The 24997-nt window shown below is 35.9% G+C and overlaps 1 long non-coding RNA gene and 1 pseudogene across 2 annotated transcripts; both read left to right on the top strand.

Moving 5' to 3' along the window:
- The first annotated feature begins 5639 nt into the window (after positions 1 to 5639).
- Positions 5640 to 7567, top strand: LOC142642130 (uncharacterized). 2 transcript variants are annotated; one of them, XR_012845593.1, is made up of 3 exons: positions 5640 to 5754; positions 6359 to 6410; positions 6965 to 7567. It is a non-coding gene; the product is annotated as an uncharacterized LOC142642130 (long non-coding RNA). The 2 variants fall into 2 exon arrangements; XR_012845594.1 differs by having other exon boundaries at positions 6921 to 7567.
- A 5011-nt stretch (positions 7568 to 12578) lies between these two features.
- On the top strand, positions 12579 to 18756 carry LOC142644103 (5-oxoprolinase 1-like; annotated as a pseudogene).
- The last annotated feature ends 6241 nt before the right edge of the window (positions 18757 to 24997 follow it).

Below are 24997 nucleotides of genomic sequence, written 5' to 3'. Positions count from 1 at the left end.
CATAAAGTTTCCATTAAAGGTACCAAAATTCTTCTTGATTTTGTTGCAACCTTTAAAGAATCACAAACTTTCCTTGGTCAGTTGAGTCTTGAAATTGGTGAATTCAGCCACCCCTTTTCCTTCTTTCTCAAAACCCATACCGGGCATATACCCCATGTTCTTCATCATTGTAATCACCTCATGGCTACAATATAGGAGCAAATCTAAAGTATACCTTTCATCCTTCAATCCATAATCAGTCATGTTCATAAAATCGAAGCCACTCATTTAGAACTCACTTCCTCCTTCCTCAAGTCCACAAACTGGTTCTAGGATTTCACCATCACCAAGTACTACGACAATCCCCCCTTCCATGGGATCTTCATCTTCTAGTGTTGAGAAGAGGGAATAGCCCCAATAGGATGAAGTCATGCCCTTCCTAAGAAAAGGTTGTAGTTCGGAGTGATGTCCATGACATGGAATTCTATAATTGTATCCATTGGACCAATCTTGTGAGGAGCTTTGAAATTTCTCATAACCTTCCTTGAAGTATTGTCATATGCCTTAACGGTCAAAGAAGATGGTATGATTGTCTCCACATCTAGGCCAATGGTATAGGCAGTCCTAAAAAGGCATACATTTGATGTGGATCCATTACCAATAAACATCACAGGAACCTTGGCGCCCATGCATTCGATAGTGATTTGTAAAGGCCTAGTGTGAGCTACTCCCTTAGGAGGCAGCTCCTTATTTGAAAAAAGTAAGAAGAGGATGAGATGGGGCTTCAACTCCCATGAGAGATAGTACTTCATGTGGTGTAGTTTCTATGGGCACCTCCCTCCCATTCAAAGCATCCAAGAGAGCATTACGATGCTTGTAAGAAGCCATAAGCAAGCCCCATATTGATACATAAGCTTGAGTTTTCTTTAATTAAGTCAAAACTCGATCTTCTTCCTCTTTCTCTTTTTTCCCTTTAGGTTTCGTGGGCTTAGACCCTTCTCCTATGTCCCTACCAAGATGATCATTCTCCAAAAAGGATAGTTTGTAATGTTTCTCACTCCTAGTAATGTTGGCCACATTTTTCTCCATGACTCTTTTCTTTAGCTCGGTCATTCCTTTGGGAAGTATCCCCCACACAGCCATCGCATTCTTTAAAATCTCATCTTACTCATTCCATATTCCTTGGACTTCCATGGCATTAACCTCCAAGGTTTTTACCAACCTTGAACAATCCCATTCGATCTCATCTATTTGCACCCAATTTTGATATAGAGGAGGAACTCTATGATAATCAGGCAAAGGGTTCTTCCTAATGCTAGGTTTGGTGATAATATTGGGATTTGGGAGGGTTCTATTGCTTATGAAGTCTTATATTTCATGTTTGAGATGGAAGCAATTGTCGATCTTATGGTTGGATTTCTAGTGAAGGTGACAATATTCATTAATGTTCCAAGTAAGAGACACGGGATTAGGGGCCAAAATGGGCAAATGCCCTTTTCGCACAAAAAAAAAAACAACATTATGCCTTTTTGGGCAAATGCCCTTTTCGCGCAAAAAAAAAAAAACAACATTATGCCCCATTTTCTAAACTAATTAGGAAAATGCCCCTCTTTTGAAACTCGATTTTCTCAAAATTGAGTTAAGCCCTATAGCGACGTTTTAAAGAGCCTATAGTAACGTTTTAAGGAGCCTATAGCGGCGTTTTGGAACTCGAACTTCATGAACTCGAGTTATAGGTAAAAAAAATTTTAAAATTTAAAAAAAAAAAAAAAACTTGGATGGAACTCGAGTTCATGGAGCTCGAGTTACAAAACGCCACTATAGGTCCTTAAAATGTCGCTATAGGGCTCCAGATTTTTTTTTTTAAACTCGATTTTGAGAGAAAATCGAGTTTCAAAAGAGGAGCATTTTCCTAATTAATTTAGAAAATGGGGCATTTGCCCTTTTTTTTTTAAGGGGCCTATAGTGGCGTTTTGGAACTTGAGCTTCATGAACTCGAGTTATAGGTAAAAAAAAAAAAACTTGCATGGAACTCGAGTTCATGGAGCTCGAGTTACAAAACCCCACTATAAGTCCTTAAAACGTCGCTATAGGGCTCCAGAATTTTTTTTTTAACTCTATTTTGAGAAAATTGAGTTTCAAAAGAGGGGCATTTTCCTAATTAGTTTGGAAAAGGGGCCATTTGCCCTTTTTTTTTTGCGCAAAATGGGAATTTGCCCATTTTTGCCCAGGATTAGGCATAGGTGTGGTATCTAGAGGTTTGATGAATCATTTGGAGGCTAAATTTTCATATGTTTGGGCAAGGGTCATTCCTAGGTCGGAAAATTCTTGGCGGGCTTTCTTTGTGAAGTTTAGGTAGGCTAAGGTTTATTGAAGTATGATGGCACTTACATTTATCGGATTGGGTGCTTTAGAGGCAGTTGCACCTCCTCTATATGTCTTCTTGATTGGAGGTTTGCTTTCACCCTTCATTGTTGATGGCATCATCCATCCTAGTTTCACAATCACATAACTCTCCAATAGAACTAATAGGTGATGACGAGAACCTAGTATTATACGCCGGAAGCAAATTCTTGATAATGATGTTGATTTGATCTTTCTCATTTGGCCTATTAACCATCCTAGATGCCTTCCCCTTCCACCTAGTCATGTATTCGGAGAATGTTTCCCCTACTCCTTGCTTAGTGGTCTCCAAATCTCTTAAAGTCACATCAATTATAGTATTGAAGATGAATTGATCCACAAACAACTCCACTAGCTCATTCCATACCTTAGTCTTGCTAGGATCCAAGCTATAGTACCACCTTGATGCACCCCCCATGAGTGAGAGAGGAAATCCATGCAAAGTTTGCTTCTCATCCAACCCTTTCATTTTAGCAATGCTTAGGTACCTCCTAACATGTTGCTTTGGATCTCCAGTTCCATTAAACTTTTCCACATTAGAAATCTTGAACTTTGGAGGTAGTGCAATGGGATTTTGGAGCTTATGCCCCCCATGTTATAGAGACAATCATCCTTCCCTTAGGCCTTGGAAAAGACTAGTTACGTCTTCTTCATCTTCTCCCTCATGGGTATGGTTTTTGCCATGAGTTTCTCAAATTGTTTGATCCTTTCATAATCATTCTTGTCTCTTTCATCCCAATAAACTACTTCTTCATCATCGAGAATCTCTACACGTGCGGCCTTTTTCAACTTGGCTTCTTCTAGCTTGGTAAGGCAACTCCCCATCTTCTTGAGAACGTCGCTTTGTTCTTCCATTGCCTTGAATATCTTTTGTGCGATTTCATTGCTAATTGGAGCAGCCATGGTTACTTGAGTTAGTCCCCCTTCTTGAAATACTTCCTCTTAATGTGTGTCCACAACCTTAACCAAACGCCTTCCATGATTTTCTCAAACCCAAATTGGAGTAGGGATGTGTGTTCTTGACCTTGGTGGTGCAATGATGCCTGAAAAAGAGTCTCATTTTTATTAAGTCCATGTCTCATTTAAAAGGTTCCTTTTAGATGTTAAGTCCATTTTAATGAAGGCCCAATTACAAAATCACTCTCTTTCCTCTCATGAACTTTGCCCCTTATTTTATTGGGCTTTGTTCCATTTACAATGAAGCTCTCATCTTACTCTCATGGGCATACTTGTTATCTTAGGCCTAAAGTCCTCTTTTTCAAATGGGCTTTTTTAATTTGGGCTTATGATAGCAATTAGGCTATGATCTTATAAACCTTTCAAGTTAAGATATACCTTTAGATTTAGGGATAAACCTCTTATATGTGAGAACTTCTTTTCTTTTATCCCAATTGTCTTATGGTATGCCATAACTTTAGGGTCATTCTTCCATTTTTTACATCTTTTGTTTGTCCATTAGAATTAGGTGATCACAAGATATATGGTTCAATAAAAAAGAGATATAAAAAGGTACCTTCTTTGGATAGGATCTAGGATCACTCTATGTGTGGGTAGGCTCCTTAAAGCTAAAAGGATAGATAAGTAGGTCACTCACAACTAGGTGGGCCATGATTCTAGCCGAGGGTCTAAGTGGACCTTTGTGGATTGGTGGCAAACCATTAACATACTCAAAGCCCATCATAGGCAATGACACACATTTTGAGTTGGTTGGATGAACTTCAAAAGACGAGCCCGAATGGAGCCTTCCATCTTCCCACTCATCCCTAACCGAGGTAAAAAGGACAATAGAACTAAGTGATGTATGTGCAAACAAGTATTGAATTAGCCTTTATTAAGGTTAAGACGTAGGACAGATAGGAATTAAACTCACAATCCCTAGTGAAGTCGCCATTGTGGACACAACAGGGAGCTGCCACCAAGTTCTTACGATGGTCTAAGAACCATATATATAGCATCCTCTCGAGGAAGGACCTTTTTTATCTTACTACTAGAGATATGGGTTCAGAGTTTTGGTACAGTTTTAGGAAGATGTTAGACACCCAATTAAAGGCATACTCAATATTGCATTCTAATTCACACACACACTAGCATACATCTAAGCATACAACATGACATCAATCATCCCAAAAACCTAATCATACATCTATCATGGCATATCACAACCCAAGTCTGACATGCATCTATCATGGCATCTCATGACATAAACCCTAGCATGTTACTATATCATCCACCTAACATTCATCTAGCATGGCATCCCATATCAACCTAACATTCATCTAACATCATGTAAACATATCATATCCAAGGCATAAGCATATAAACAATAAATCAAGGCAAAACATAGGCAACAAATAATCATGGTATCGTCAAGAGATTATTGAAAAATATTAAGAACACAAACATGCATATTCAAACCACCATATCATGTTCATCAATCCTAAACAAGATTACAAACAAAATACATGTACATATGAATGCATGACTTACCTTGCTACATCTTAGCACCTATGGCATTAATGCATGAACATGTAAATGCATGTTCATGGCATCAAAACAAGCAAACACAAGATAAACCCTAATTTAACATGTGAAAAGCAAGCAAGCAAAAAAACAAAAAAAAAAAACAATGAAACAGAGACTCATACATACAAAGGATGATCAAAACATAAGCATATTTATGCAAGGAAATAAAAAATAAAAAAAATAGAATCAGAAAAACTAGGGTTATGGTTTTTGGGTAGGATCACATGTATGCATAAACAAGCCTGCATGTGCATAATCTAGCCTGCGTACGAAGGCAGAATTATGTGCACATGGGTTCGGCCACAAGACCCTAGCCAAGAACATAGCAACACAAAAAATAGGGCAGGACTTCAAAACATAAAAACTACATAAACCTAAACTACATAAACATATTAAAACATAAAACAAGCCAAGAAACAAGATTAAAAGCAAGATTAAATAAAGAAAGAGATAAAAGAATTTCAAACTCAGTACCTTAAAACAAAAGCTCCTAGACTTAATTTTTGACCATTCTCCTCAGTCAAATCTGTCACGTCCCAGTCAGTCCAAAAAAAAAAAAAGAGAAAAGGTCAGATTTTTTTAGTCCACACGTGCTCCCCACCTAACCCCACTCCCTACCACTCATTTTTCACTCATCCCCTTATCCTTTGACCGGCTCCCCACTCTCCCTCACTTCTCTTTTCTTTCTTTTTCTTCTTTTTTATTTTTTTTCAGCTAACATTTCTCTTCACTCCCTCAAACTCACCCGCCGGCCTACACTCCAAACCACACCATCTCACCATCATTTTTCTGGCAAGATCACTGGAAAAATACTTAGGAACCCTAAGCATCTTCATCATTTTATTTGAGGTAAAAATTTCTAACCTTTTTGGTGGGTTTTACACTTTTGCTTGAGGTTATTTTTATGTAAGCTTTAATAATGATACCCATGTGATTTATGAGCATTGGAAGTGATATTTATGTATTTTTATGTATGGGTTTTGTATTGGTGGAATTATTTGATGAGTGGGTATATAATTTGTGCTAATAATGGCTACTTAAGGTTTATGTATGGTGGAAAATTTAGGGGTTTTAAGTTATAACATGTGATGGTTGGTAAATTTAATTTTTGCATTGCCATTGGGTTTATTTGGAGTTAGTTGAAGTTCTAAATCTCTTGTTTTGGAGGATATTTTGATTTTTGCTTTCATGGGTCATTTAATGATGTAGTGTAAATTTTATGGAAGCTAGTCATAATGTTGGAGATGATATTAAATGGGTTAACTTTATAAATTGGAGCTGATGCCTTGTGAATCAATTTGTTGAGAAACTTTGGAAGTGGTATATATTATTATTGATGAGGTTAAATACTAGGCTTATCTAATTAAGTGCTTATTTGGCAAATCCCAAATTGTAGCTAGATACAATTTCAAGTTCTATGCTTATTGTGATAGGTTTACTTGATATTATTTAGGTTCTAGCTAATCTCCTTGGAGCTTGGAGAGTTAGGCTTTTGTGGTTGCGAGGTAAGTAGCTTTTTAATGGGATTTTTGGAAAATAATCATATTGCATAAATGTTGTTTTTGGGTTAGACACACTTTTAGAAACTACCTATGGAAACTATATTTTCCTAAAAGCTATTGTGTCGTAACCATAATATATATATATATATATATATATATATATATATATATATATATATATATATATATATATATATATATATATGAAAATGCATCATATTTGGTATTGCATTTGGGGAAATGCATGAATTGTTGACATGGAAAATATGAGCATCTTTTATTTAATCTTGGATAAGGAAATTATGAATTTTATGGTTTATTAGAAAATCTAAAGATGCTTATCTTGTCTTGTTTTTGGGAAATTGATATAGAATCTTTTGACAAGAATGAAGTTGAAAACCTTACAAACCTTGTGGAAGTTAGATTATTTAAAGTTTGCCTGAAATTACCTAGATATAAACTATGTATTTGAAAGTAATGAAACTTGTGAACTTTATATGGTTTTAACACCAGGCCATGTGTGATTTTCCGGTGATCACCCGATTTGGTTTTCGTAGTCTTTGTGACAACGGAATCAAATCCAAGTCAGTGCCCTTTCACTTTGGATGACGCATTCTTCCCTGCTGCCCATGGGGGAAAAGGTTCCTTGATTATGTGTGGGTGAGGCTGCTGTCCATGGGGCCAAGAGACCACATGCAAGAGAAGTCCTATTTGACGTGCTCTCTCTGCTGCCCATAGGGAGAGAGAAAAACCTTAAGGGTATGGGTGAGGCTACTGTCCATGGGGCCAAGAGTCTGCATACTAGAGAGGAAAATACCATGCCAGTTGTGAATGGGTGGATCCCCTGACCGATCTATGTGGTAGTGTGGTATATTTGTGATAAACTGCCGTATATTAGATTTTATTGTTTTGGAAATTATATTGTTAGTGCTTACAGATTATAGTATATAGTTTCAAGGTATTTACTTTGAGAAATTTTGTGTTTCATTAATTAATCATTCTTGTCATATTATTATTATTGAAGATGAAACTTGCATTTCCCCCACCCCCACTAATTATGCTACTTACTGGGTTTTGTCTCATCCCATTATTTTTATAAAATTTTTAGAGTAGGCAACAATATTTTGAGATAGCTTTTTGGTGGCTAATAGTAGTTAGACTAACTACTGATGGAGGTTGAACTTTTGTAATGGAGTTATTAGATGATGTACATCTTAGAATGGGCTTGACTCATTCTTTTGTATATTATAGTGTTGTGACTGTATTTCCCAATGATGGGACAAGTTGTTGATATGTAATTGTTTATTCATACCTCTATTCTTTTATGGTGAATGGTCCTTATGATTAATGCTTAGAGCTTTGACTTACTTTGAGAGTATATTCAATGGAATTATTAAGATAATTCTAGATGTTGATACTTGATAGGATTTATGTGGATTGAATTGTCAAAAAAGGAAAAAAAAAATTACAGGTACTTGAGACGCCTTTCTCACGCTTTGGACCCTTTGGGATTTGGGGCGTGACAAAATCTATTCATTATCAATAAAAGAGTGATTAGTAATATTAAACTCGAAGGTCAAGGCCAGAAAATGCCACAATCAATAGAAAATTTACTTGAGGATGTTTTGTAAAAAACTCTCTCTTTGATTCATTATTTCTAGTGAATCTTACTGTTTTCCCTTAGAATTTCTGTCTATTTTGAAAATGTACCATGTATGGCTATTTATATTGTGAAAATAGGGGCATGGGACAGCTCCTAGACGATGTGGGCCTCGTTCTAAACCTCAACATTAATGCAAAGAACTAGCCTTTTATGTTTCTAGAACCCTACATGCACTCACAGGATTGGGCCTGCGTGCGCATGCATAATGGTTGCATGTGCAGATTGATTCTTGCATGCACATACCGAGGGCTTCCTTGGCTTTGCTTTTCCAAAAATTGATTTATTTGCTCATTAAAAGTTATATTTTTCGTTTTAACATTTTTCAAGTCAATTTAACATCTAATTGGGCCTTAAACAAACCTTAGGTCTTAGAATTTCAGCATTGTTGGGGAACAGGGGCCCGATTCGTAAGGGGTTCAAAATGTGGTGTCTACAATAGGTTCCCCACTTCCAACCCCAAGACCGCACTACACTCCCAACCAACATTCCATTTGTCGAATTGTGCTCAAGAAAGATGATTGGAGAAGATGATGAAGAAGATGACCTTTGATATCAATGAATTTCCTAGACTCTATCTCATTGTTGCAATTGAGGAGGAAATGGATACTCATGGTGGAGGATACCAAATTAAGTCATAAAGATCTTTCATGTTGTTTTATATACGTTGGAGTTGTTGTGATTGGATAAATGTGTTTTGGTGATCATCAATGTAGACACCTCATTTTGTATTCCTTACGACTTAAGTCCATTTTCACCAATAACGATATCACTAAAAGGCCCATGATTGGTTATCATAGAGGTAAACATAACTTTAGGTTAATGAATTTTTATGTTTTTTAATATTCTAATTTGGGTACCAACATGTTGGTGTTCTGTTTTTAAGTTCCCCATCACTAGTCCTCTTACTCCCTCTTATTATTTTGGTTTGATATTTGTTTGAGTTAATCCTTAGTTAGTTTGAAAGTAAGAATTTGTGTTTATATCAAAACACAAGCAACATGACTATATATTAGAATGTGTCTATCAATTATTTGAGTAATATCAATTGTAATTACATAATAAGTTTTGATTATCATGATAGTCTCTTTAAAAGAATGAGAAATTTGAATACTAAATTTGAAACTTAATAATAACAATAGTTAGAAGAATATGGACCACTTCAAAAAAAATCAATAAAAATATCAAAATTATAAAATTATATATTTTTAAAAATATAAAAATAAAAATTACTTTGAGAAATTTTTGAATTTTTAGTAAATAAATTATACATTATACCACATCTCAAAATAATCAATATTCCCACGAACACGCATCGCTTGAATTTGCAACTAGTTACTATAAATTAACTTTTTTTTTTTTTGCAACGTTCAAAAACGTTGCAATATCGTGGTTGCTATAGGTCTATTGAGATGTTTCTAAAAACGTCGCCATATGTGACTTTTTAATGGTGTTCAAAAACTTTTAGCGACTCTTTCTAAAACGTCACTAAATAATATTATATTTTCGTATATAATGTTGGAAAATACATTTAGCGATGCTTTTAAAATGCCGCAAATAATCAATCCTATTGCAACGTTTTAAAAGCGTTGCTAAAAAAGATTTCCTCTTACTTTTTAGCGACGTTTTGAAAACGTCGCTAAAAGCTTTTTTTTTTTAATATTAAAAATGCCATATAAACCTGCTCAAACTTCAACAATAACTAACATTAACTTGTAATATATCAAATATACCTATTGATCATCAATATTCCACAATAAAAAATGCCCAAACTAACACATTAACCATAGATTCAAATATATATATGTATATATAAAATACCAATACATGTATCATCTTGAATTAAACAAAATACTTGTCTACCTACACAAAAAGAACAACCATCTAAACTATGACAATATTATAAACAAAGTACAATACTTCCAAAATAAATGCGGTTGTAACAAAACACTTGTCTACATACACACGAAAAAAAAAAAAAAAAAAAAAAAACTATGACAATATTATAGACAAAGTACAATACTTCCAAAATAAATTTAGTTGTTCAAAACAACTATGGAACAGCCCATGGAGTCCTTAAAATACTGTATTTACCGCTATATGCTAGTTTCTTGATTGGATGAAGTCTGCGATTTACGAGGAGTTGGAGATTGATTATCTAAACCGAAACCGCCCTGAATACAAATTAAGAATGTTTAATAAGTTCATAAAGAAATCATTTTGAGCAACAAAATAATAGTTGCTATATTAAAAAAATTTAAACACCATGGAAGTAGAATTACATATACACTTAAATATAGTGCATAACATATTTAAAGCTACATAGTTTTATAAACATGCAAATAGGATTGCATATAATCTTAAATATACTAAATAAACCATATCAAGTCTATCGATATCTTCATTCACACAATTTTACTAAGTATTAAAGCTCTACAAACTTAAGCAAAAACCATGGAAGTTAGAATTACACATACACTTAAATATAATACATAACATATTCAAAACCACATAGTTTCATAAATATGCAAATAGGATTACACGTAATCTTAAATATACTAAACAAAACACATCAAGTCTATCAATATCCTCAATCACACAAATGGACTAAGTCTTAAAACTCTACAAACTTAAGCAAAACCATGGAAGTAGAAAACAAACCTATGCTTCTAAGAAAACAAAGCAAAATTTTCAAATTTGAGAAAATGACTTGCAAGTCACACCAAGGTCCTAAGTGTAGGCATGAGGAGTCTAAATTCATTAGTAACTTATTAATACATTTAGTAACTAATCAATATCTATTGATAATTGTCATTTAGTTTGCATGTTCGACATGCAAAAGAAATGAAATAATCAAACAACAATCCACCACAAAACAATTATCAATGCAAGCCACCCACTTGCTCCAACTAAACAATCCACAATAAAACAATTATCAATAGAATGCTTACAGGTATTGAACTCCAAAAAGTAATCAACAAACATAACTCAATAACATCCAAATTTTCAAAAAATAATAAACACTCCCAATATGAATGTAAACTGCCTTATAATACCATGCAAGCCACCTGCTTACTTTAGCACAACAATACTCCCAATACAATTATCATAATCACAAATATAGAATGCTAACAAGTATTGAAGTTCAAAAAGTAATCAACAATTATAACTCAAAAATATCCATCCAAATTGTCAAAAAATAATCAACACTTCCAATATGACTAAAAACTGCCTTATAGCACCATGCAAGCCACCCGCTTGCTCCAACTCAACAATCCACCCCAACACAATTATCAACATCTCAAGTATAAAGTTTAAGCAAAAATTACTTATTATGCTCAAGCCAAGCACGCACATTTCCAAAAAAAAATCCAAACTTATCACAATAAATGAGTGGTTAACCTGCAAAATAAAAGAGGACACTTAAATGATGTGGAAGGCAAATAAAGGTGCCATTGCAAAAAAATTTAATGAGTCGGGACTTGGTACAATTAGGAATGAAACTCACAATCTCATATAGCAATTATCAAACTACAAGTCAAGCAATCCAATTCCATAACTCTTAGAGACAATTTATCAAACACTTGGCATGCAACAAGTATAAAGTTCACTCTCACATATGTCAAAACCATCCTAATGCAAAGAAAACACACTTTCAAAATTAGGCCACCTCAACACATGCAACAACAAAACTCATATGGTTGTTCTAGGAAACCAACCCTCAAATACCCATTAGTAAAATAGAAAACCAAAACACCCCATCAAAGCAAAGACCTCCAAAAAGATTGTAATTTTCGGATTTAATAAATCCCTTGCTACCCAAATCCTTATAATCCTCTAATCTTCCAATATTCACCAAACCCATCAAGTATATACCATAAACATTATAAAATAACAAAACCCAATAGATTTCATAGAAGAAATTGAGAGAAGACTCATATTTTTACCTTGGGTTTGATCCACTTTGAAATCTCATGGAATTTGGCTACTAGGAGGATTAATGGAGAGAAATCCTCACTTCGTTGGAGGTCATAACTTGTGAAAGGAAAAATGAGGAAGGAGACTAATATTAAGTGTGCAAAGCACTAAAATGTTTGAGCTAGGATTTGGTCATGGCAGGGGAAGTAAATGAGAGAGTAGAGAAGAGAGTAAAGAAGGGAGGGGCTGCTGTAAAAGATGAGTGGGGGCAAACCAACGTGTAGTGGAAATAGGGTTGGTGTTGGTATGGACAAAAATATGATAATACCCCCACTTAAAATCATATTGCCAAAACAAAGTGGAGGAAAAAAAAAAAAGTGGGAGTGTGGGACACGAAGGGAAAAAAAGGGAAGAAAGTGTGGGAAATGGGCAAAAGTTTGTGCAGGAAAAGTAAAAAATGGTGGGAACTTAAAGTGACGTTTCCAAAACGTCGCTACCTTTTCCCATTTTTGCACATTGCTAGGGGTCTGGGACACGAAGTGAAAAAAAAAAGTGTGGGAACTGGGCAAAAGTTTGTGCGGGAAAAGTAAAAAATGGTGGGAACTTATAGCGACGTTTCTGAGAATGTCACTATAGAGTTTTCCCTTTTGCTTACTATTGGGAGTCTTCTTAATATACAGCAACGTTTCTAAAGACGTCAGTATAAACCAGGAAAACGCTGCTAAAACTATACTTATTGTTGCATTTTCAGAAACGCTGCTATTGTTTTGAGTTACAGCGACGATTTCTAAAAAACGTCACTAAAGGCTCACTATTTAGCGGTGTTTTTAAAAACATCACAATATACCACTTATAGCGGCGAATTTAAAAACGTCACTAAAAAAAACGCCACATAAACCCAGATTTCTTGTAGTGGAGGTTAGCTATGAGTTTGGGTTTCAGACATGTTTCTTTATCTTCAACTTTGACTCCCATGGTTAGAGCTATGAAGCACGGGTGCGTTTTCGGATTCGAGTGTGGGTGCGGAACTTGGCAATTATTGAAAAAGTAGAGTACGGGTGCGGCGATTAAAAAAATTCTAAAAATATTTTTATCTATATTTTTAATATATTTCTAAGCATATTTTTTCACATAAAATTGACAACCATAAGTAAATAAATAACAGCAGCAAGAAAAGCAATATACAAAACTTATTTCATACAAATTTAAACCCACCCAATTCTCATTTTAACCCATGACTCCTCCACCTTAAAGAGAAAGAAAGCAAATTTAAACCCCACAAGCAAAGCAATGGGGTCCACTTCCATTACACAGTTTCACACCTATACACATTACGTAATTTACATCACCCACCCAACAACCCTACAAATGCCTATACTTATATAAAATGACCATCGCCAAAGGAAACATGTAGTTCTTAATTGATTTGCCTTTCTTATGGTGATTTTTTTTTCTTTTCGAGGAACCTTCCTGAGTTGGTCTCTCTTTTTTTTTATTGGCTCGCCTCTCACTAAAGAGGATGTTGACCCAGAGAGAGATACCTTTCTCCATCACTCCCAATAATGGAATCGTTCTTCACTCTGGTTCTTTCACAAATTACCACCTATGTACAAACACCCTTCTGGCTTCCACCTTTCTGGTGGTGGCGGTGGCGGTGGCGAAGGCCAGTTTTCACAGCAGCAAAAACAACAACAGCAGCAGCCTCCTCTAGCAGCGCAACCATTCCCACCTTTAAATTTCAAATTTTGGCCTCCAACAACTATTTCCTTAACTTTCTTTCAACAACGACAACTGCTCTTCATTTCAAAACAAAACAAGGACTTGATCATGGAAAAGGTGGACCACACTGTCACAAACTCTCTCTCTCAAGTTTCAAGATAGCCAATTCAGAAAACTCCTCTCTTTTAGTCTCAAGTTTCAAGATACCCAAAACTCAACCGTGTAAAGAACAAATTTTGTTCACATATATAACAACAAAAACTCAAACAGACCAACAATAGCATAAACCCATATCAGCGTATAAACCTGTGTAGAGAGAGAACTTGAAGATGTCAGCCAAATGGTGAGTTTTGCACTTTTTTTTTTGAATTTTGAATTTTGGCCTGAATCGGCCGGTTTTGGTGCCGATAGGGACCGATTTAGCCCAAATCAGCGCGAATCGGCCTGAGTCTGCGCCGCGTCAGCGCAAGTCATGAAAAAAAATGGACGCGGCACCGACGCGCAAGCAGCGGCATCCCTCGCGCGTCGCCGCATCGGACATGGGTGCAGTGGGCGTTTTGCCGCGTTCGTGCATCCCAGGGTTAGAGCTATTCCAAGGGGTCTAACAGCTAGTGTTGATGCATACTTGACCCCAGTTATTAAAGAGTACTTATCAGGATTCATATCCAAATTTGATGAAGGGTTGGGGAAGTTGAATGATCTGTTTATGCAATCAAATGGAGGGCTTGCACCAGAAAGTAGATTTTCAGGGCACAAGGCGGTGTTGTCTGGTTCGGCCGGTGGGGTTGTAGGCTACTCACAGACTCTTTCTAATCTTAAAACACAGAAGCCCCTTATTAGGTTTGACATGGGTGGTACATTTACTGATGTGAGTCGTTATGCTAGAAGTTATGAACAAGTTCTCGGAACTCAAATTGCTGGTTCTATAATTCAAGCACCTCAACTTGACATCAACATTGTTGCTGCCGGTGGTGGATCAAAGTTGAAATTCCAATTTGGAGCTTTCCTAATTGGACCAGAATCAGAGTGTACACACCCTAGTCCTGTCTGTTACCAAAAAGGTGGGGAATTGGCAATAACAAATGCAAACCTAATTCTAGCATTTGTTATTCCTGATTATTTCCCATCCATCTTTGGCCATAAGGAAGATCAGCCTCTGGATATCAAGGCAACTAAAGAAGAATTTGAGAAGTTTGCGAAGGAAATAAACTCCTACAGAAAGAGTCAAGATCCATCTACCAAGGACATGACAATGGAGGAGATTGCACTGGGATTTGTGAATGTTGATAATGAGACAATGTGTCGTCCAATACGGCAGTTAACTGAGATGAAAAGCCATGAAACAAGGAACCATGCTCTTGCTTGCTTAGGAGGTGCTGGACCTCAGCATGCGTGCTCTATTGCTAGGTCTTTGGTATGAAAGAAGTACTCATTCACAGGTTCCGTGGGATCTTAAGTGCTTATGAGATGGGATTAGCCAATGTTCTTGAAGAGGCACAGGAGCCATATTCTACTATTTATGGTCCCGAATCTGTCCTTGAGGCTTTTCATAGAGAAACTATTTTGCTGAAGCAAGTAATACAAAAGTTTCAAGAGCAAGGTTTCAAAGAGAAAAACATTACAGTAGAGACATATTTAAATTTAAGATATGAAGGTACAGACACTGCCATCATGGTTAAGAGGCGAACAGCTAAAGATGGATTAGCTTGTGACTATGCAGTGGAATTTGTGAATCTCTTTCAGCAAGAGTATGGATTTAAACTACAAAACAGGAACAACTTAATATGTGATGTAAAAGTTTGTGGTATAAGAGTCACAAATATATTGAAGCCTCAGGCCCTTGAACTTGTTTCTGGTACTCCTAAAGTTGAAGACAACTACAAGGTTTACTTTAGGAATGGGTGGCAAGATACACCTCTGTTCAAGCTTGAGAATTTGGGGTATGGGCATGTCTTGTTGGGTCCTTCAATCATCATGAATGGGAATGGTACTGTGATAGTGGAGCCCAACTATAGAGCTATTATAACCAAATATGGCAACATTAAAATTGAAGTTAAGTCTACTATAAACACCATGAAAGTAGCAGAAAAAGTTGCAAATGTTGTGCAGCTTTCAATCTTTAATCACAAGTTTATGGGAATTGTTGAATAGATGGGAAGGACCCTACAGAGGACTTCTATATCAAAAAATATCAAGGAACAGCTGGATTTCTCTTGTGCTCTCTTTGGTCCTGATGGGGGACTAGTCGCAAATGCCCCTCGTGTTCCTGTTCACCTAGGAGCCATGTCTAGCATGGTTCGGTGGCAGCTCAACTACTAGGGTGATAATTTGAATGAAGGTGATGTTTTGGTTGCCAATCATCCTTGTGCTGGTGGTAGCCATCTTCCTGATATAGCAATTTTTACACATGTTTTTGATAAGGGGAGGCTTGTGAAGGAAACATGCATGTATGCAGCTGAAAAATAAGGGATCTACTTCATTCATAAAAGTTAACATGTACTATATAAGTTTCAGAATTTGAGAACAAGAGAGTGTACCTTGGAGCGGTGAATTTCAAAGCCGAAGATCAGAAGCATTTGGAAACACTTTCAATCTTTACTCCAATTCCACTAACGCCTAAGATGTGTGGTCTCTCAATTAGTTTAAAGGGAGAATGTCAAAGTGTCTAACACTTCTTACACCATTTCGCAATAGTGTTCTTACGATTCTCTGTAGAAAATTCTGTATATTTCTCCATTTGTATCTAACTGATTATCTAATTGGGTTGGCCTTTTGGGCTTTTCCAATTAGGCTTAAGTGTATAGCTTGGAGTGAGGCCAAAAGGGACCAATAAGACACTAACTCCAATGGGTCTTGAGCTTTTCTATCAACTCTTGACAAGTCCAAAGTTACCATTAATTATATTTAATATCATTATATAAATATAGTTGCACTCTAGGCCTTATTTATAAATTATACCCCAAGACTTTATTATACATGCAACCCATTCATAAAATATTCGTAGTAATACAAAGTCATGAAAAAAGACTGCCACTTTGTAGTTTACTACATCTTAATTCCTTGAGTACCCGGTTTAATCCTTTAAATTATTCATCATATATTCATAAAATTCAATTCCATAAATATATACTTTAGTAACTCCTTACTAAAGTGGTTAGGCCTAACTCTCTAAATAACAAACCCATTAAACTTATCTCAAGGAAATATTTTGTATCTTCGTTAAGAGACTATGAATTCCATCTTGAGAATATATGTTCCATCAACACTAAATGTGGTTGCCCAACATACTGAGGTTTTGACCGTTACTCTAGATCTCACTCCTGATATATCAAAGCAACCTACACCTCATGATCAAGTCCATTATTCTTTCAGGATTAAGAGTTCATTCAAATACAAGTCGTGAGTTTATTATTCATTTGACAGTCGTTAGGAGAATAATAAATCTCGCAGCGGTCCAGTTCAATATGTTTTAACTCTTAAGAACATATCAACATACCAACTAGAAATCTCCATTTCCATGATCAAGATAAATCATCTTAGTTGATATGTTATAGTCTTCACAAATGAAATGCCCAATTTCATCACCGACTACGAACTACATTTTGAGTTTACAAGGAACTTGTGATTTACATCTTCTGTGACTAAATCACATAAATCACATACAATGCATCTCATGGGCTATATGATAATGTCCCAATATTCATATTACCATTATTTTTAGATAATAATAAAACAATTTTATTAAATACAACATTAAGTCATACATAATGTCATAAATAGTAACATACATAGAATCATACAATAGGATTTAAGGGCACTAATCCTAATAGCTTGTATTTTTTGTGGCAAGCCAAGGGCATTATGCAGAGATTGGTGGTATAACTCTTGGAAGCATGCCACCTTTTTCAAAGTCCATATGGAAAGAAGGGACTGCCATAAAAGCATTTAAACTCGTGGAAAAGGGGATTTTTTAGGAAGAAGAAATCATGAAACTTCTCCAGTTCCCCAACTCTGGTGAAGTGGAGCATAAGATCCCAGGAACACGCAGGATTCAAGATAATCTATCAAATCTTTAAGCACAAGTAGCTGCAAATCAGAGAGGAATTTCCCTCATAAAAGAGCTTATTGAGTAGTATGGTTTGGACAATGTTCAGGCTTACATGACGTATGTGCAGTTGAATGTAGAAGAAGTAATGAGAGAAATGCTGAAGTCAATTGCTACTACAGTTTCATCTCAATCATCTGAGCTTGGAGATGGAAATTCAGTAACCATTAAGGAAGAGGATTACATGGATGACGGCTCCATTATTCATTTGAAACTAACAATTGATTTTGAAAAAGGTGAAGCAATTTTTTACTTTAACTGGACTAGTCCTGAAGTTTATGGGAATTGGAATGCACCGAAAGCAATAACAACTGCAGCAGTCATTTACTGCCTTCACTGTTTGGTGGATGTCAATATTCCTCTTAATCAAGGTTGTTTGGATCCTGTTAAAATCCATATTCCAGCAGGGTCATTCCTCTCTCCAAGTGATAAAGCTGCAGTGGTGGGAGGTAACGTTCTGACATCACAGAGAATAACTGATGTTGTACTAACTGCATTTCAAGCTTGTGCATGTTCACAAGGGTGTATGAATAACCTCACATTTGGGGATGATTCTTTTGGTTGTTATGAAACAATTGGAGGTGGGAGTGGGGCTGGTCCAACCTGGGATGGAACCAGTGAAGTCCAATGCCACATGACCAACACGAGAATGACTGATCCGGAGATTTTCAAGCAGAGATATCTGGTTTTTTGCATAAATTTGGGCTTAGGGAGAACAGTGGGGGAACCAGACTTCATAGAGGAGGTGATGGCCTTGTCAGGGAGAATGGGAGATAGAGTTTAGACGCCTAAAAGGTGGCAAAGATGGGGCTCGTGAGGCTAACTTCCTTGTCACAAAAGAAAAGCGGAGAGTTTATCTTGGGGCTAAAAACACAGTTGAGGTGCAGGCAAGGGAAATTCTTTAAATTTTAACTCCTGGTGGTGGGGGATAGGGTTCTTCTCTTTGATTCTTCTCTGAAGCAAATTGCTTCTGGTTGAGTTCAACTATTGTTGTGTGGTGCTCTGATGAAAGTATATTGTTAGATATCTATTTCAATGGTGACAATTTTCAGGTCTTCATTTGGTTCATCTTTTTTTAGCAACTATTTGTTATCAACAGGTTAGAATAGATATCTTCATATTGCACTATTATTACAAATGTTCTTTGATGCAAGACATAAGGGTTCATTGTTTTTTTTGGTTGTGGGACATTATTCCCTTTTGGATTTTTAATTCATTTTTCTTCATGTTATTTTTTGCTGTGCCATTACCTGATATTCTAATAATATAGTGCTCAAGGTTCAGCAACACTTTTCTTTCAATTAATAGCTTCTTCGTTTTGTTAAGTACATTCTTGTTTCTTTCCTGAAAGTATCATTTGTCAACTTTGCTTTTCTTGTCCATATGTGACTATGGTAGGTTCTAGAGCTCATGCTAAAGCTACTGGTCTTCATGTTGAAGAAAGGATTCTCATGATGTTGTTTGTAATTTAGTTATCTATCAAATACTCTCTAAATTGTTATACAGCTATATCATAGTGTGTTCTTCCCCTATTGCTCTTTCTATTAAGAAAGAAATAGGTAATATTTACATTCTTATTTTTCATCCTCTATTAATCTTACTCCTAACTATATATTCAATACTTTTGGATCTTTATTAAGTGGCTATCTACTTAATTTTCAAAGGATTGGATACAAAATTTAATGGGGTGGAGTGATAGTAGTACTGTCATATTATTTAGTTATTCGCTCTCTTCTACATATAATCTTTGGTATTTTTTTAGGCTACCTTGTGATTGTACATTCATGAGGTAGTTATTTTGCAATAAAATAGATTACTTATCAAAAAAGGTAATGGATACAAGTATTTTATCATCAATTGCTCTTCTTCTCTTTATTGGACTTGTTAAATCCAAAATTTTGCTTCTGCTGCTGTTCTTGACAACATGCATGGAGACCATACTTACGTGTCACAAAAAAAACTTTGGAAGAGGAGCTGAGCCTCTGGAATATTAACTGCTTTGATAGGGATTTCTTCAATTGTGTGTTGTTACTAATTTTTGAGTTAGGACTCCTATAATGCGATTCTCAATGCTCAATATGCAGTTGGATGGCTCGTAATTTAGTTCTCTATCAAATAATATTAATTGTTATACCACCATAGCATAATGTGTTCTCCCCCTATTGCTCTTTTTGTTAAGAGAGAAATAGGTAATATTTGCATTCGTAGTTTTCATCACCTCTATTAATGTTACTCTTAGCTATATATTCGATACTTTTCTGGATCTTCATTAAGTGGCTATTTGGTTAAATTTCTAATGGTTGGATACATTTACTTTATAATCAATTGCTCTTCTTCCCTCTATTGGACTTGTCAAATCCAGAATTTTGCTTCTACTGCTGTTCTTGATGGTATGCATGGAGACCATATTTTGTGTCAGAATGAACTCTGGAAGAGGAGCTGAGCCTCGTTTAATAACTGCTTTGACAGATTTCTTCAATTGTGTGTCGTTATTAGTTTTTGAGTTAGGATCCTTGTAGCACAGTAATTTGCAATGCTCTATATGCATTTGGATCTCTTACGGATTAAGTTCTGAATTTATATATAGTCTATGAACGTGCAGCGTGTTTTGACTTGTCTGCTCCTTGAATTTATCATATACTGCAATTAGATTATTATGTATATATTGATTTTGGTGGATGGTGGATGTATGAGATGGAGGGTTGAGCAGATTTGAAATTTGATAATTTGAATTGGCAGTCTCTCGTGAACGTGTTAATTGTTGTCATTTCTAAGTGCTATGCAAATTTATTGGATAATTGGTTTCTGCCAGGCCCTCCGTACTTGTTTTCTATTTAGGTTATGGGCTCATGAAGGCTTTCTTAATTCCTATGATTTATATTGGTCCAAATCTACAATCATTCTTAGCTTATGTCCAAGTGAATAATTATTGGGATTATAGCTTGTTCAACCGTCAAATGTGCTTATTGATTCTGTAACTATGACTGATGTTTTTATTGGGAACTATTATAGGGTTAGTGTGTATTGGACCCTTGGTGACACCAACATGGAATTCTTTGTGTTGGTGTTCCATCATCATCACTCTAGTATAGTTCTAAAACCCAATTTTTGATATTATATTATGGAGTGAAGCTGCAAGTTTCTGTTGATGGAAATACAAGGTCATTGAGCTAAAGTATTTGCCATTGGATGAGGACCTTAAGGATTATTGTGTTGATACTGCCTATTACGATGAAGTTCCTTGTGATATTCTTGTTAGTACATTGCTCAACATTAACAACAATTAGAACATCCAGTTTACCTCATTTTAATGCCACATGCCCCCCTTTGTTTCTCTTGATTAACTGAACTCAAAAAGTTTGATTTCATTCTATCCTATGCATAGTTCTAATTTCTTACATAGTCCTGATTTTGGTTACTGTTTTCAGACAAAGTAGTCCTTCGACTGTTAGATTGTAATATATTATATTTTTACAAGCATATTATAAATATTTTCCAGTTTTAAAAGAAAAAGCTTTTAACACGTCTTCCATGTAATATAAAACATGTCATATGTGTGTGTGTGTGTCCAAGGACCGAGGAGGATAAGGAGCGGAATGTCCTTCACCAATTCATTCGTAAAGCACCTTTAACCTGAGAAGTTAGTTTATCCAAAAAGAGGATGGGAAAGGTACACAATGTCTTAAGAGCGCTTGAGTGGGAGAAATAGTCTTCTAGGAGAGGGCCAAGGCAGTGGGAAGAAGTTTCCTATAAAAGTTTACCTACCACCTCCGCATTGAATGCATAGCAACGACCTTATCAGCTGCATTAATAAGGAAATGATACCTGAATAGTAGATTCACAGCTAAGTAGCCTCTTCTACCATCTTCAGCAGAAATTTGATGGGACAAGTTTGTCCTAAGGAAAGCCTTGAAGTATACAAGTGGAGGGCTAGGATGCCAAAAAAAAAAAAGGGAACTTCCTAGTTAAGGGGATTCTATTTTTGGGGGAGCATAATTAAGAAGATAAGAACCGGAACGGTGGTGAAGAACCTAGATTAGAACTTGCATAAATTCTTGTATAAGAATTCATCCTTGAACTTGCCCAAAGATAGCATTAATCTTAATTACTCTTTGAATCATTCTGCTCTATTCATACTTGGATCTTCGGCCTCAATCCTAAACTTAATTTAACTTACACCAGAATCGTTTTCCCACTCTCTATATAAATTCTATTGCTTTGGGCTTATTTGAAGGAAAGGGTCTCACTCAAGGAAGTTGATTCTGTATCGTACCAGCCAGTACAACCGATATTTACTGTTCCGATACCTCCACCGGTACGAAAACATGGTTGTTTCGTTTCGATTTAAATACCGGCCATACCGGATCGTTTCAGCCATACCGAAAAAAATACCACATTTCGGCCGATAAAATGCATACCGGACCTAAACAAGAAAAAGAAGAAGAAAAAAAAACGTTCTCACTCTCCTCCCATCTCTCCATTCACTGGCGTCACTCGCAGTTTCTCAAACTCATAGCGCATGGTCTTTCCTCCCTCAAATTCCAGATCTTCTTGACATGAAAAAACCGGCGTTCTCTTTCTCTCTTTCAAATTTACTTTCTCTTTCTCTCTTTCAGATTTACTTTCTCTTTCCTCTTTCTTGGTTGCGTCCAACTTAAGCTCAATAGCCTGAATTTCAGCTTCTTTAAACACCCAATAAATTTGATAGCTTGCAAAAGTTATGTATAAAGTCAAAAGCAACTTTCATATGTCAAAATTTTTAATTTTTTTTAATTATTTCCTAGCCCCTAAAAACTGTCAAAAGTCCTCTCAAATGTCAGTTGTTCTATTTTTTTTTTTTAAGCCCTCAGTTAGTTCACGTGTGAAAGGTAAGCTTAGAGCATTCCTATTAAGGATGGTAAATGCTAAAAGATGCTTTTTTTTAGCATTTATAACCCAAAAACTTGCTCCATCAAAGATAGCATATACTAAAAAATTTACAATCTGCTACAGTGCGCTCTCATTTTTTAGACCGCACTGTAGCAAGCTGCTATCTTTTTTTAATATTTTTTCTTCCTCTCTCTTCATACTATCACTATCACTATCACTCTCACTCTCTCATTCTCGTTCTCTCTCATCTCTCTTTCTCAAATTCTCCCTCTAGTGGGTCTGATGGGTCTCGATGACTACAAGTGGGTCTGGGTCCGACGGCGGTTGGGGTTGGTTGAGACTGTGGGTTGAGTTGATTGAGGCCTGGGTTGAAGATCAGGGTTGAGGTGAGTATCGGGGATCGGGGTTGCTGGGGTGGTGGGTTTTGTGGCGATTTTGTGGTGGGTTTTCACTGCGGTTTATGCCGTGGGTTTTTTTTTTTTTTTTGGGGTGGTTGGGGGTTGAGGTTATGGTTGGTGGTGGTGATTGTGGCCGTGGCCGTGGCTGTGGCTGTGGTTAGAGGCGATGAGCTTGAAAAGCTCAGGCCATGGAGGTTTTGAGAGCAAATATCAGAGAGAGGGAAAAGCTTCTCAGTTTGTGCCGTGGGTTTTTTTTGGTGGTTGGGGGTTGAGGTTGTGGTTGGTGGTGGTGGCTGTGGCCGTGGTTTATCGGTGATGAGCTCGAAAAGCTCTTCGAGCTCAGGCCATGGAGGTTTTGAGAGCAAATATCAGAGGGAGAGAGAAGCTTTTAGACCGAGTTGAGAAAGATGGAGAGACAGTGGGAGAGAGAGAGAAAGAAAAATGAATAAAAAATAATAAAGAAATAATATTTAAATGAAGTGTTAAAAAAATAGAAGTTTTTTTTTTATAAGAAAAAAAAAAAGCAAACTTTTGACTGTTCTCCCATGAACAGTGTACCCGTGTACTGTTTACGGGTCTCACAAACTTCACTTTTCAGCTACTTTTTCATTAATAATGGGTCCTACGACACTATTCACACATTTAAAAATTATTTTGCTACAGTATTTTCAGTTTTCAGTTTTTAGCAATAAGTTCTATCCAAACGGACCCTATATAACCAAAAAATGTTGGCAAGCAATCCTTTTTCTTTGTATAAATCTTGTTTGTAGTTCACTTTTTTTGAAATTGTTGGCGCGTGACATCTGCCAATAGATCCTATGTAAAAGAACACATAACCAAATTGTAAAAACATATTATAATGAACACAATTGAGAGAGAGAGAGAGAGAGAGAGAGAGAGAGAGTTTATTTCAGGTTCTTCATTGTTCACGCTCATATTTGCAATTCAAGTAATATTTAATTTCAATATAACTTAGAAAAAACAAAAGAGAAGAAAAAAAATCATAAGCAACAGTTGAAGAGACACTCAAGATTTGTTCAATTACAAAACCAAAATCTAATTGTAACGTTATAGGTTCATAAAAAAATGATCAAAGGAAAAAGGAAAGTTTTCAACTCAATTTAAGATACAAGTAGAGAGCATAAAGAATCATTAATAACCAATTTGAAATTTTGGAAATTCAAATTCATATACATTGGTTGGGTACATTAAACACTAAATAAACTCTATTACACAGAATAACTCCAATTACATCCTCAGTTGTATTGTGTTACAAGTAGAGAGGAAATTGACATCACACAAAACACCTTGCTCAATCACTCAATAAACTATGTTTCTCATTCAAAGGAAACTTTCTAGCTCAGTTTAAGATACATGTAGAGAGCAAACTATAATTGAAGCTAAAAAATTTATTATAGCCATCAAAGAAATGATACCAGCTGTTTCCACAGGCCTAAGTTGGCAATGGTTCCTTCAAACACCATTGTAAGAAAAAACTTCGAAAAGGCACCGTAAGAAAACACTAGATATTATAGCATAAGTTTATTGCTTTGAAATTAAAGAAATTAGATGTTCATCAAACTCTTTGTCTTGAAACAACAAACCAAAGTATAAGTTCTATTTGAATTTTCTAAACTATCAGGCTAAGTAATTATTATTTTTATTGTTAATTTAAAAAAACTAAGGAATGAGGAGTAATATACCTAAATCTTGAGAACACTTGCTCTAACACTAGTTCTTTTTGCTGTGCAATATTCCACTGGGGGTTAATGTCAGCAACAACTCTTGGTCAAAATCACAATATATATTGAGTCATATTCTTCAAGAAACTAAGGGCCTGTTAGGTAATATTGTTCTAATAACGTTGTTTGTATTTTTCGAAAATACATGTGGGTACAAAGTATGTGAAAATACATGTAAT

This window comes from Castanea sativa, chromosome 7, assembly GCF_040712315.1.
Source record: "Castanea sativa cultivar Marrone di Chiusa Pesio chromosome 7, ASM4071231v1".
NCBI classification, from domain to species: domain Eukaryota; kingdom Viridiplantae; phylum Streptophyta; class Magnoliopsida; order Fagales; family Fagaceae; genus Castanea; species Castanea sativa.
Note: the sequence above shows the minus strand (reverse complement) of the source record. Positions and strands in the feature narration are given on the sequence as shown.